This window comes from Microcebus murinus, chromosome X, assembly GCF_040939455.1.
Source record: "Microcebus murinus isolate Inina chromosome X, M.murinus_Inina_mat1.0, whole genome shotgun sequence".
NCBI classification, from domain to species: domain Eukaryota; kingdom Metazoa; phylum Chordata; class Mammalia; order Primates; family Cheirogaleidae; genus Microcebus; species Microcebus murinus.
This window is the reverse complement of record NC_134136.1, coordinates 19,350,141-19,362,676: the sequence shown is the minus strand read 5'-3', so window position 1 is coordinate 19,362,676 and position 12,536 is coordinate 19,350,141.

Genomic DNA, 12,536 nt, shown 5'->3' with positions numbered 1-12,536 from the left:
GAGGGTCATTATATAATGGTGAAGGGCACAGTCCAACAAGAGGAGATAACAATTTTAAATATATATGCACCCAACTTAGGTGCACCCAGATTCATAAAGCAAACCTTACTGGAGCTAAGCAAATGGATTAATAGCAACTCCATAATCGCCGGAGATTTCAACACCCCACTGACGGCACGAGACAGATCCTCCAAACAGAAAATTAATAAAGAAATAATGGACTTAAACAAAACTCTAGAACAATTGGGTCTGACAGACATCTACAGAACATTCTACCCAAAATCCACTGAATATACGTTCTTTTCATCAGCTCACGGGACATTCTCTAAGATTGACCATATCCTAGGACACAAAGAAAATCTCAAGAAATTTAAAAAAATAGAAATCATACCATGTACTTTCTCAGATCACAGTGGAATAAAACTAGAAATCAACCCTAACAGAAACTCACATTTCTACACAAAAACGTGGAAATTAAACAACCTCCTACTAAATGATTACTTCGTAAATGAAGAAATCAAGACGGAAATAAAAAACTTCTATGAAGAAAACGACAATGGAGAGACAAGTTATCAACTCCTCTGGGACACAGCTAAAGCAGTTCTGAGAGGAAAGTTTATCTCCATAAATGCCTATAACCAAAAGGCAAGAAGATCACAAATAGACAATCTAATGAAACGACTCAAAGAGCTGGAAAAAGAAGAACAGACCAACCCCAAACCCAGCAGAAGAAGTGAAATCAACAAGATCAAATCAGAACTAAACGAAATTGAAAACAGGAAAGCTATTCAGGAGATTAATAAAACAAAAAGTTGGTTCTTTGAAAAAATAAACAAAATTGACACGCCATTGGCTAAGCTAACGAAAAGCAGAAAAGAGAAATCTCTAATAAGCTCCATCAGGAATGAAAAAGGAGATATCACAACTGATCCCAAAGAGATACAAGATACAATTTATGAATACTACAAAAATCTTTATGCACACAAACTGGAAAATGTGGAGGAAATGGACAAATTTCTAGAAACACACAGCCTCCCTAGGCTCAACCAGGAAGAAATAGATTCCCTGAACAGACCAATCTCAACAGCTGAAATAGAAACAGCAATTAAAAATCTCCCTAAAAAGAAAAGTCCCGGTCCAGATGGCTTCACACCTGAATTTTACCATACTTACAAAGAAGAACTAGTACCTATCTTGCAGAAACTATTCCACAACATCGAGAAGAACGGAAACCTCCCCGACACCTTTTATGAAGCGAATATTACTCTGATACCAAAACCAGGAAAGGATGCAACAAAAAAAGAAAACTACAGACCAATATCCCTAATGAATATAGATGCAAAAATCTTCAACAAAATCTTAGCTAACCGAATCCAGACACTTATCAAAAAAATAATCCACCACGACCAAGTGGGCTTCATCCCAGGGATGCAGGGATGGTTCAACATACGTAAATCTATAAATGCAATTCACCACATCAACAGAAGCAAAAACAAAGACCACATGATTCTTTCAATAGATGCAGAAAAAGCTTTTGACAAAATTCAACACCCTTTCATGATACGAACACTTAAGAAAATAGGCATAGAAGGGACATACCTAAAAATGATACAAGCCATATATGACAGACCCGTAGCTAACATCATACTGAATGGGGAAAGACTGAAATCATTCCCACTTAGACCTGGAACCAGACAAGGCTGCCCACTATCTCCACTTCTATTCAACATAGTGCTGGAAGTCTTGGCTACAGCAATCAGACAGGAAAATGGAATCAAAGGTATCCAAATAGGGGCAGAAGAGATCAAACTTTCACTGTTTGCTGATGATATGATATTGTATCTAGAAAACCCCAAGGATTCAACCAAGAAACTCCTGGAACTGATCAATGAATTTAGTAAAGTTTCAGGATACAAAATTAATACACAGAAATCAGAGGCATTCATATACGCCAACAACAATCTAATTGAGAACCAAATCAAAGACTCAATTCCCTTCACAATAGCAACAAAGAAATTAAAGTACCTAGGAATATATTTAACCAAAGAGGTAAAAGACCTCTACAGGGAGAACTATGAAACACTGAGGAAGGAAGTAGCAGAGGATGTAAACAGATGGAAATCCATACCATGCTCGTGGATCGGCAGACTCAATATCGTCAAAATGTCTATACTACCCAAACTGATCTACAGATTCAATGCAATACCTATTAAAATCCCATCAGCATTCTTCACAGATATAGAAAAAATAATTTTACGCTTCGTATGGAACCAAAGAAGACCCCGAATATCAAGAGCAATTCTAGGCAACAAAAACAAAATGGGAGGCATTAATATGCCAGATATTAAACTATACTACAAAGCTGTAGTAATTAAAACAATATGGTATTGGCACAAAAACAGGAATATTGACCAGTGGAACAGATGTGAGAATCCTGATATAAAACCATCCTCATATAGCCGTCTCATCTTTGACAAAGCAGACAAAAACATACGCTGGGGAAAAGAATCCCTCTTCAATAAATGGTGCTGGGAAAACTGGATAGCCACCTGTAGAAGGCTAAAACAGGACCCACACCTTTCACCTCTCACAAAAACCAACTCACGCTGGATAACAGACTTAAACCTAAGATATGAAACTATTAGAACTCTAGAGGAAAAAGTTGGAAACACTCTCCTAGACATCGGCCTGGGCAAAGAGTTTATGAAGAAGTCCCCAAAGGCAATCACAGCAGCAACAAAAATAAATAAATGGGACATGATCAAACTACAAAGCTTCTGCACAGCCAAAGAAATAGTCATGAAAGTAAACAGACAACCTACAGAATGGGAGAAAATTTTTGCATCCTATGCATCCGATAAGGGACTGATAACTAGAATATACTTAGAACTCACGAAAATTAGGAAGAAAAAATCAAATAACCCCATTAAAAAGTGGGCAAAGGACTTGAACAGAAATTTTTCTAAAGAAGACAGAAGAATGGCCAACAAACATATGAAGAAATGCTCAACATCTCTAATCATCAGGGAAATGCAAATCAAAACCACAATGAGATATCACTTAACCCCAGTGAGAATGGCCTTTATCAAAAAATCTCCAAACAATAAATGCTGGCGTGGTTGCGGAGAGAGAGGAACACTCCTACACTGCTGGTGGGACTGCAAACTAGTTCAACCTCTGTGGAAAGCAATATGGAGATACCTTAAAGCGATACAAGTGAATCTACCATTTGATCCAGCAATCCCATTGCTGGGCATCTACCCAAATGATCCAGTGACACTCTACAAAAAAGACACCTGCACTCGAATGTTTATAGCAGCACAATTCATAATTGCAAGGCTGTGGAAACAGCCCAAGTGCCCATCAATCAAAGAATGGATTAATAAAATGTGGTATATGTACACCATGGAGTACTATTCAGCTCTAAGAAACAATGGTGATATAGCACACCTTATATTTTCCTGGTTAGAGCTGGAACCCATACTACTAAGTGAAGTATCCCAAGAATGAAAAAACAAGCACCAGATATATTCTCCAGCAAACTGGTATTAACTGAGTAGCACCTAAGTGGACACATAGGTGCTACAGTAATAGGGTATTGGGCAGGTGGGAGGGGGGAGGGGGGCGGGTATATACATACATAGTGAGTGAGATGTGCACCATCTGGGGGATGGTCATGATGGAGACTCAGACTTTTGGGGGGAGGGGGGGAAATGGGCATTTATTGAAACCTTAAAATCTGTACCCCCATAATATGCCAAAATAAAAAAAAAAAATTAAAAAAAAAAAAAAAAAAAAAAAAAGAAAAGGGATTCTTTTCCCCAGCGTATGTTTTTGTCTGCTTTGTCAAAGATTAGATGGCTATATGAGGGTGGTTATATATCAGGATTCTCAACTCTGTTCCACTGGTAAATAATCCTATTTTTGTGCCAATACCAGATTGTTTTAATTACAACAGCTTTGTAGTATAGTTTGATATCTGGCATATTAATGTCTCCCAATTTGTTTTTGTTGCCTAGAATTGCTCTTGATATTCGGGGTCTTCCTTGGTTCCATACGAAGCGTAAAATTATTTTTTCTATATTTGTGAAGAATGCTGATGGGATTTTAATAGGTATTGCATTGAATCTGTAGATCACTTTGGGTAGTATAGACATTTTAATGATGTTGAGTCTGCCGATCCACGAGCATGGAATGGATTTCCATCTGTTTATATCTTCTGCTATTTCCTTGTAGTTTTATTTTTTTTGTTGTATCCTTTCCTGGTTTGGTATCAGAGTAATATTCGCTTCATAAAAGGTGTCGGGGCGGTTTCCATTCTTCTCGATGTTGTGGAATAGTTTCTGCAAGATAGGTACTAGTTCTTCTTTGTAAGTGTGGTAAAATTCAGGTGTGAAGCCATCTGGACTGGGACTTTTCTTCTTAGGGAGATTTTTAATTGCTGTTTCTATTTCAGCTGTTGAGATTGGTCTGTTCAGGGAATCTATTTCTTCCTGGTTGAGCCTAGGGAGGCTGTGTGTTTCTAGAAATTTGTCCATTTCCTCCACATTTTCCAGTTTGTGTGCATAAAGATTTTTGTAGTATTCATAAATTGTATCCTGTATCTTTTTGGGATCAGTTGTGATATCTCCTTTTTTGTTCCTGATGGAGCTTATTAGAGATTTCTCTTTTCTGCTTTTCGTTAGCTTAGCCAGTGGCGTGTCAATTTTGTTTATTTTTTCAAAGAACCAACTTTTTGTTTTGTTGATCTCCTGAATAGCTTCCCTGTTTTCAATTTCATTTAGTTCTGATTTGATCTTACTGATTTCATTCCTTCTGCTGGGTTTGGGTCTGGTCTGTTCTTCTTTTTCCAGCTCCTTGAGTCATTTCATTAGATTGTCTATTTGTGATCTTTTTGACTTTTGGTTATAGGCATTTATGGAGATAAACTTTCCTCTCAGAACTGCTTTAGCTGTGTCCCAGAGGACTTGATAACTTGTCTCTCCATTGTTATTTTCTTCATAAAATTTTTTTATTTCTGTCTTGATTTCTTCATTTATGAAGTAATCATTTAGTAGTAGGTTGTTTAATTTCCACGTTTTTGTGTAGAAATGTGAGTTTCTGTTAGGGTTGATTTCTACTTTTATTCCACTGAGATCTGAGAAGATACATGGTATGATTTCTATTTTTTTAAAATTTTTTGAGGTTTACTTTGTGTCCTAGGATATGGTCAATCTTAGAGAATATACCGTGAGCTGATGAGAAGAATGTATATTCAGTGGATTTTGGGTATAATGTTCTGTAAATGTCAGTCAGACCCAATTGTTCTATAATTTTATTTAAGTCCATTATTTCTTTGTTAATTTTCTGATTGGAGGATCTGTCTTGTGCCATCAGTGGGGTGTTGAAATCTCTGGTGATTATGGTATTGCTATTAATCAATTTTTTTAGATCCAGTAAGGTTTGCTTTATGAAACTGGGTGCACCTAAGTTGGGTGCATACATATTTAAAATTGTTATCTCTTCTTGTTCAACTGTGCCCTTTACCATTATATAATGACCTTCTTTGTCTTTCACTACTTTAGTTGGTTTAAAAACTAAATCATCTGAAATTAGAACTGCCACGCCAGCCTTCTTTTGGCTTCCTCTTGCCTGGAATACTGATCTCCAACCTTTTACTTTTAGTCTATATGCATCCTTGCAGGTTAGATGTGTTTCTTGAAGACATCATATACTTGGCTTGTATTTTCTTATCCATTCAGCCAGCCTATGTCTCTTGAGTGGAGAGTTTAAGCCATTCACGTTTAATGAGAGAACTGATAGGTAAGGTAGATTACCGTTCATTCTGTTGGGTTGGATGTTGTTGCTTTGATTTCTCTCTTGATCCATAGAGATATCTGGCCTTTAATCTTTGGGTTTTGGTTTGTTTTATATTCGTGAGTTTCTATTATGGTGATCCGTTTGTAACACTGTTTTGAGTACTACTTGTAGGTCTGGTCTTGTCTTCATGAATTCTCTGAGGGTTTGCTTGTCTGGGAATATCTTAATTTCTCCTTCATATGCGAAGCATAGTTTTGCAGGGAATAAGATTGTAGGCTGGGCATGTTTTGTTTCAGAAGAGTGAGAATGGGGCCCCAGTCTCTCCTTGCTTGTAAAGGAGAGTAAAGTCTTTAATGAGAGATCAAACAGAAGAAAATTCTTTAATGGAGTAAAGTCTAATTAGAGAAGTCTGGTGTTATTCGAATTGGCTTTCCCTTGTAAGTTACTTGTTTCTGTCATCTTACAGCTCTTAGAAGGGCCTCTTTAGTTGATACTTTGGTCAGTCTGATGACTCCATGACGTGACGTCTTCCTGTTTGCATTGAATCTCCCAGGGGTCCTCTGGGCTTCTTGAACTTGTATATCAAGATTTTGAGCAAGGCCTGGGAAATTTTCCTCTATTATATCTTCAAAAAGCTTGTCCAGCTCTTGAGTGTTGTCTTCTTCCCCTTCTGCTAACCCTATGACCCTCACGTTAGGTTTTTTCACATAATCCCACAGCTCTTGTAGGCTTTGCTCTTTTCTCTTGTTTCTCTGCTCTATCTCTGTGACTGATTTATTTAATTGGAAGGTGTTATCTTCAATCTCTGTGATTCTTTCTTCTGTTTGATCTACCCTGTTCTTGAGACTTTCCACAGTATTTTGTAATTCCCTGAGTTGATTCTTCATCTCCAGGACTTCGGTTAAAGTTTTCTTCACTTTGTCAATCTCTTTAGTGAACCTTTGTTCCATTTCCTGGAGGCTTTTTGTGGTTTCTTTGTGTTGGTTATTGAGTTGTTTTTGCAGGTCAGTGAGTGTTCTTATGATCCACATTCGAAATTCCTCTTCTGTCATTTTGGTTGCCAGGTTTTGGTTGTTGTCTGTTTCTAAGGGGCTGGTGCTCCTCTTTGGGGGTGTGTTTTCCATTTGTTTCTTCATATTTCCAGAGTTCCTTCACTGATTTCTTCCTATTTTGCTCAGTTGTTGTTTCTTTCCTTTAGGTTTTCGTTTGGGTATTCACACGTCTTGTTTAGTTTCTGAGCCAGTAGGTGGTGTTGCTCACTGGTGGCAGCCATTGCTGGGCTGGTGTCTGCAGGTCTCTCTTCGGCTGGGAAGCCAGCAGTCCGAGATGTAGTAAATGGGAAACAGCCAATTACCCTACCCTTCCCGCTGGTCTCCGGGCTGCTCCGGCAGCCTCCCGTCTTCTGCCTCCTTAATTACACAGGTGGAGATAGATGGCAGGAACTAGAGCAGTTCCTATCTCAGCTCCACCCCCAAGGCGGGGCTAGAAACTTTGGAACCGAAGGCCCAGCCCCATGTCACCAGAGTGTGTGGATTGTAACGTCTCTCTGTCTTGTATTCACCAAATACAGCCTCCTACTAGGCTCGTTCCTGCCCAGGCAAACTCCAGGGCCTTCACACCGAGCGCAGAAGACCTGTGCAGATAGAGATTGGCCTGAAGCTGGCAGGCCTGTAGCCAAACCCACGGATCCCCGTCTTCTGTCTCTTTAATTGCACAGGTGGAGATAAGCGGTAGGAATGGGAACAGTTCCTATCACCGCTCTGCCCCCAAGGCGGGGACAGAGACTTTGGAGCCAAAGGCTCAGCCACAAGACACTGGAGCGTGGTGGATGTAAAGTCTCTCTGCCTTATAGCCACTAAGGGCAGTCTCCCACGAGGATAAGCCCTGCCCAGGCGGGCTCCGCACTCTGGACACAGAGCGCAGGAGACCTGTGCAGTGAGAGATTGTCCTGAAGCCAGACCCACCAGTCCCTGTGTTCTGTCTCTTTAATTCCACAGGTGGAGATAAGCGGCAGGAATGGGAACAGTTCCTATCACCGCTCTGCCCCCAAGGCGCGGACAGAGACTTTGGAGCCAAAGGCTCAGCCACAAGACACGGATGGTGGTAGACGTAAAGTCTCTCTGCCTTATAGCCGCTAAGGGCAGCCTCCTTCGAGGGTAGGCCCTTCCCAGGCAGGCTCTGCACTCTGGACACAGAGCGCGGGAGACCTGTGCAGTGAGAGATTGTCCTGAAGCCAGACCCACCAGTCCTCGTGTTCTGTCTCTTTAATTCCACAGGTGGAGATAAGCGGCAGGAACGGGAGCAGTTTCTATCTCTGCTCTGCCCCCAAGGCGAGGATACAAACTTTGGAGCCAAAGGCCTAGCCCCAAATCCCCGGATGTGGGGGTCATAAAATATCTCTGCCTTATAACCAATAATGGCTGCCTCCTGCAAGGCCCAGCTCTGCCCAGGCAGGCTCCACACTTTGGGCACAGTGCAGGAGACCTGTGTAGGAAGAGACTGACCAGAAGTGGGCAGGCAGGCAGTCAATGGGACCCACCTATCCCTGACTTTTGTCTTTTTAATTACACTGGTGGAGATAAGCAGCAGGAATGAGAACAGTTTCTATCTCAGCTCTGCCCCCAAGGCTGGGACAGAGACTTTGGAGCCCAGGGCGGGGCTCCAGGTCGCAGGAGAGTGTGGAAGTCAATGTTTCTCTGCCTTAAATCCGCCAAAGGCAATCGCCCCTGTAGCATTGCCCTGTCCAGGCAGGGTCCACTCTCTGAGCACAGAGTCAGTGCCACTTGTGCAGCAAGTGATGGTCCAATATCAAATTGGTGGAGCAGTGGCGAATACCAGTGCTCTCTCTGCGCCTCCTCTCCAAACCCCGAGCCCAAGTCAGCGCTGGAATGCTGAGTCAGCGCCGAATGCAGGGCTGGGAGCAGTGCCGGAGGGGCAGAGGGAGGGGGGTCCTAATGGATTGAGGAGTTTAACTTTGCGCACTCTGACCTCTCAGTGCTATCCCAAACCTCCTCTATATCCAAAGTCAAAGCCTCCTTCTGTGTAAACTCCCCTTGACCTTAATCTTGGAGTGTTCTGCAGGGAGATGCCCGAGTGGGCTCTGGTTCCTGCTGCACAGAGAGTGGTTGCTGCGCTCGGACCCTCCCCCACCTTAAACTGCGGGAGCTGTGTGCTCTGGCGAACTCAGCGTGCTCCCTGCTCTAGTCTCCTCTCCACACGGCTTAGTCCCACGCTGCCACTTCTCACCAACTTCAGGCACCTCCCAGCCTACGTGGAAGTGGAGCTCGGTGTGGGAGGGGGTTTTTCTCAGCACCGGGTAAGGCTGGTGCCACTGCCAGCCAGCAGCAGCTTAACCCGCGCCTCGGTCCCTCCCTGTTGTGTGCCTCCGAATCCCCGAGTTTTGCGGAAGAATAATCTGTTCACCTTTGCTTTAGGCTGCCAATGGTCTTATCCCTACGTTTCCTGTTGGATGTCTGCAGGCTTGGGAAGCTGCCCTTGTGGAAGTGCAGATCGCTCGAGTGTGGCTAACCGCTTTATTCACTTTTTGCTCTGGGAGCATAGAGCCAGGAGGGCACCCCTACTCCACCATTTTTTTCTCCCCTGTATTCTCTTTAATTAGAACTGTATCACCAGAGTTCAGATCTATGGAAAGAGTTGGCTAGCAGAAGGGGTTTTGGATTTTTAAAATAAATTCAATCTTCTTTTTTACAGGTTGATGGCTTGAGGATTAACATAATCACTGGTCTAATTTTTCTACGAAAATATTACGTAATAGAATATTATGAATAAGATACAAATAAGTTAATCTGGTTAAAAAATAATGATAGCAATCTAGATGTTGTTCAAGAGGCAGGAAATGCAATCTACACAGTTCAGAGTCACCTGCATGTATGCAACATCAAGATAGTCTGCCAAGTTAACTGAACAGTTTCTTTCAACCTGTAATTTTAGACCTATTAGTAGGTTATTATATCAATTTAGTTGGGCTTGATAAGCATTTAAATATATGAAATATGCATAGGCAAGGATAGAAATACCAAAGTATATCGTACACAGTGAAGGTAAATAATGGTTTTTTGAAACTTTTGTTTTGATTACACACACACACACACACACACATATATATATATATATATATATATTAGAGTTGTACATTTTGATTTGGAAATATAAAAGAATTTTGTATCTTAAATGTAAAAAGAAAAAAATCACAGAAAGAAAGCAACTGCATTTTTATTTTAGTGATTATGAAGAATTTATAATGTTTATATTTATATATAAGATGGATTAATATATAAGTATAATATATGTGGAATATACATTTATAAACATATAATTTTAACTTTGTGTCATTTCTTGATTTTAGTGAGAGAAATATTTAGTATAGGTTAATAAACTCTACTAACTCACAATCCTTATTTCAGCAAGATACTATAATTTCCTCTACGCAGGATCAGTATAAGAACTGATTACTAGAAGAAAAATTTGTTGTCATGCCTTTTCCTCCTTCTATCTTCTTAAGGCCAAACTCTAGTGGTGATGCTGAAAAGCAGCAAACAAGCTTAAATAACCTATGACTTGTACAATCAAGCCTGGGATAATGGAGAGGTGGCGGCATTTTGAAAACCAATTACATGTATTAATTTATGTCAATAATTTAGGGTCAAAATTGGAATTGAATGTGAATTTAAAGCTGGTTGTCACTTGACTTTCTTTATATTATTGTGTTATTTATGTAATAAAATATGTGCTAAGAAGTTACAGAAGAACTCACAATAACATGAAATACCAGTATTTCCCAGAGCAATAAAGAAAAAATAAATCCATTAACTTCTTGGGCAGAGACCCTACACTCTCAATAGTTAACCATTTAGTCTAGTTATGATGATAGGAAGACAAAGACCATGGGAAATTAAAGAAATAACAAGCAGAAACCACTTACTGTCCTCAAATAGTGATATTTTTGAAAGCTGACAAGGTACCTAAATAGCAAACTCTAAGATGATTCTGTTCCAATAGTAGTGTATGGCAGTGGCATTTACTACATTTAAAGGTTATTTATTCAGCACACATTGAGTTATTTTTGGACCCTTCTTCTCTTATTCTCCGTTTTAGTGTTCCCCATTTGTGGCAATTTATGGACCTGGTAATAGGTTACACTTCAGATATTTGACTAATTATCTCTGTAATATCACAGACTATCATTGAACATGGATAAATAAAACAATGTAAAAATTAACTCACAGTAAGTTGTTATTAAACAGTTTTATTTCAATGTTTCAACTCTTCCTGATAATAATATTTGTCTTCTATTATGTTTTTAATTGACAAATTTATATATATGTATAGTGTACAACATGATGTTTTAAAATATGCATACACTGTGTATTTAGCTACATCAGGGTAAATAACATATACATTACATGGTTATCATTTTTGTGGTGAAATACTTAAAATCTATTATATATTAAGTACACATTGTCAATACATTGGTATTAACTATAGTCACCATGCTGCACAGTAGATTTCTAGAACTTATTCCTCTTGTCTAACTAAAATTTTGTATCCTTTGACCAACATCTACTGAATCCCTCCCTTCTCATAATTACTACCTTAAGTAAATGGAATGACCACCAAATAAATTTCATGGTCAGCAGTAGTTGCAAGGTCTATTGGATCAAAAAGGCATTCTAACATTCCTTATAATTTACCACATAACTGCCTCTGCTTCAGGTAAGAGTGATTCTGATGGCAATATTTTTCTGCTTACATTAGAAATCTCATTGTTTTATTAAAGTACTAATATGACTCTGACTTGGAATCATGTTATATTTTCAAGGACCTCCTTAGCTATGGAAATGTAAAGTGATTGATAGAGCTCTTCATATGTTATATAAATAGCTGCAGTAATGGAGAGTTAAGTTGGTATCAGAATGAATAGGCATTCACATTATAATTCAGCTTTAGGAATAGATGGTAACCTCTTTAGGGATTTATGAAATGGTTCAGACAATACTAAGATATTTTTATAACAGACATCACACAAAATATATTTTTTTCATGTTTTAATTTGTAAGTTACAATTTGGAAATCAATCATGCCTTCTTGTCAGATTATTTTTTAGTGACCTCTCAGAAATAGATTTGTGAGTAAAGTCAACCCTAAAGATACGTTAGGACTGGAAAATATCTTATTGTGTGATTTCCATACTCTTCTCATCCCACAACACCTTACACACTACCTTCTACAGGCAAAATCAAAGTAAAATAAATTTTAAGAGCTAATGAAGATGTATAATATAAAACACATAGAAATATTCATCAGTTTAGTGATAGTAAAGAGTGATTTATGGGCTAATTAACATATATGACTGATTATCCTTAATACTAATTCTTCCCTCTGTATTACTTTTCTCTCTAGGCATTGGGTAGGTATTTTTTCCCAAAATGTCATGTCTGAAGTAATTTTATTGATTCCTTAAACTTTGGGGACATAGATATGCAGATGGCAGTGTCCCAAAGTTAAGCTTCTCATTCCCTATTTATTACATTTAGTCTAGTAAAAAATACAGTAAAAACTATGAACTAGCAGTAACCTTTCACTTCTAAAGCCCAAATAAAAAGTCCTCCAAAGTATAAATTACATTAAATATTTAACATTTTTGTAACCAGGGTGAATTACTTCTTTAGCAAAGGGTATAAGTACAGCCATTATTCTTTCTCTAATTAATCACTCAA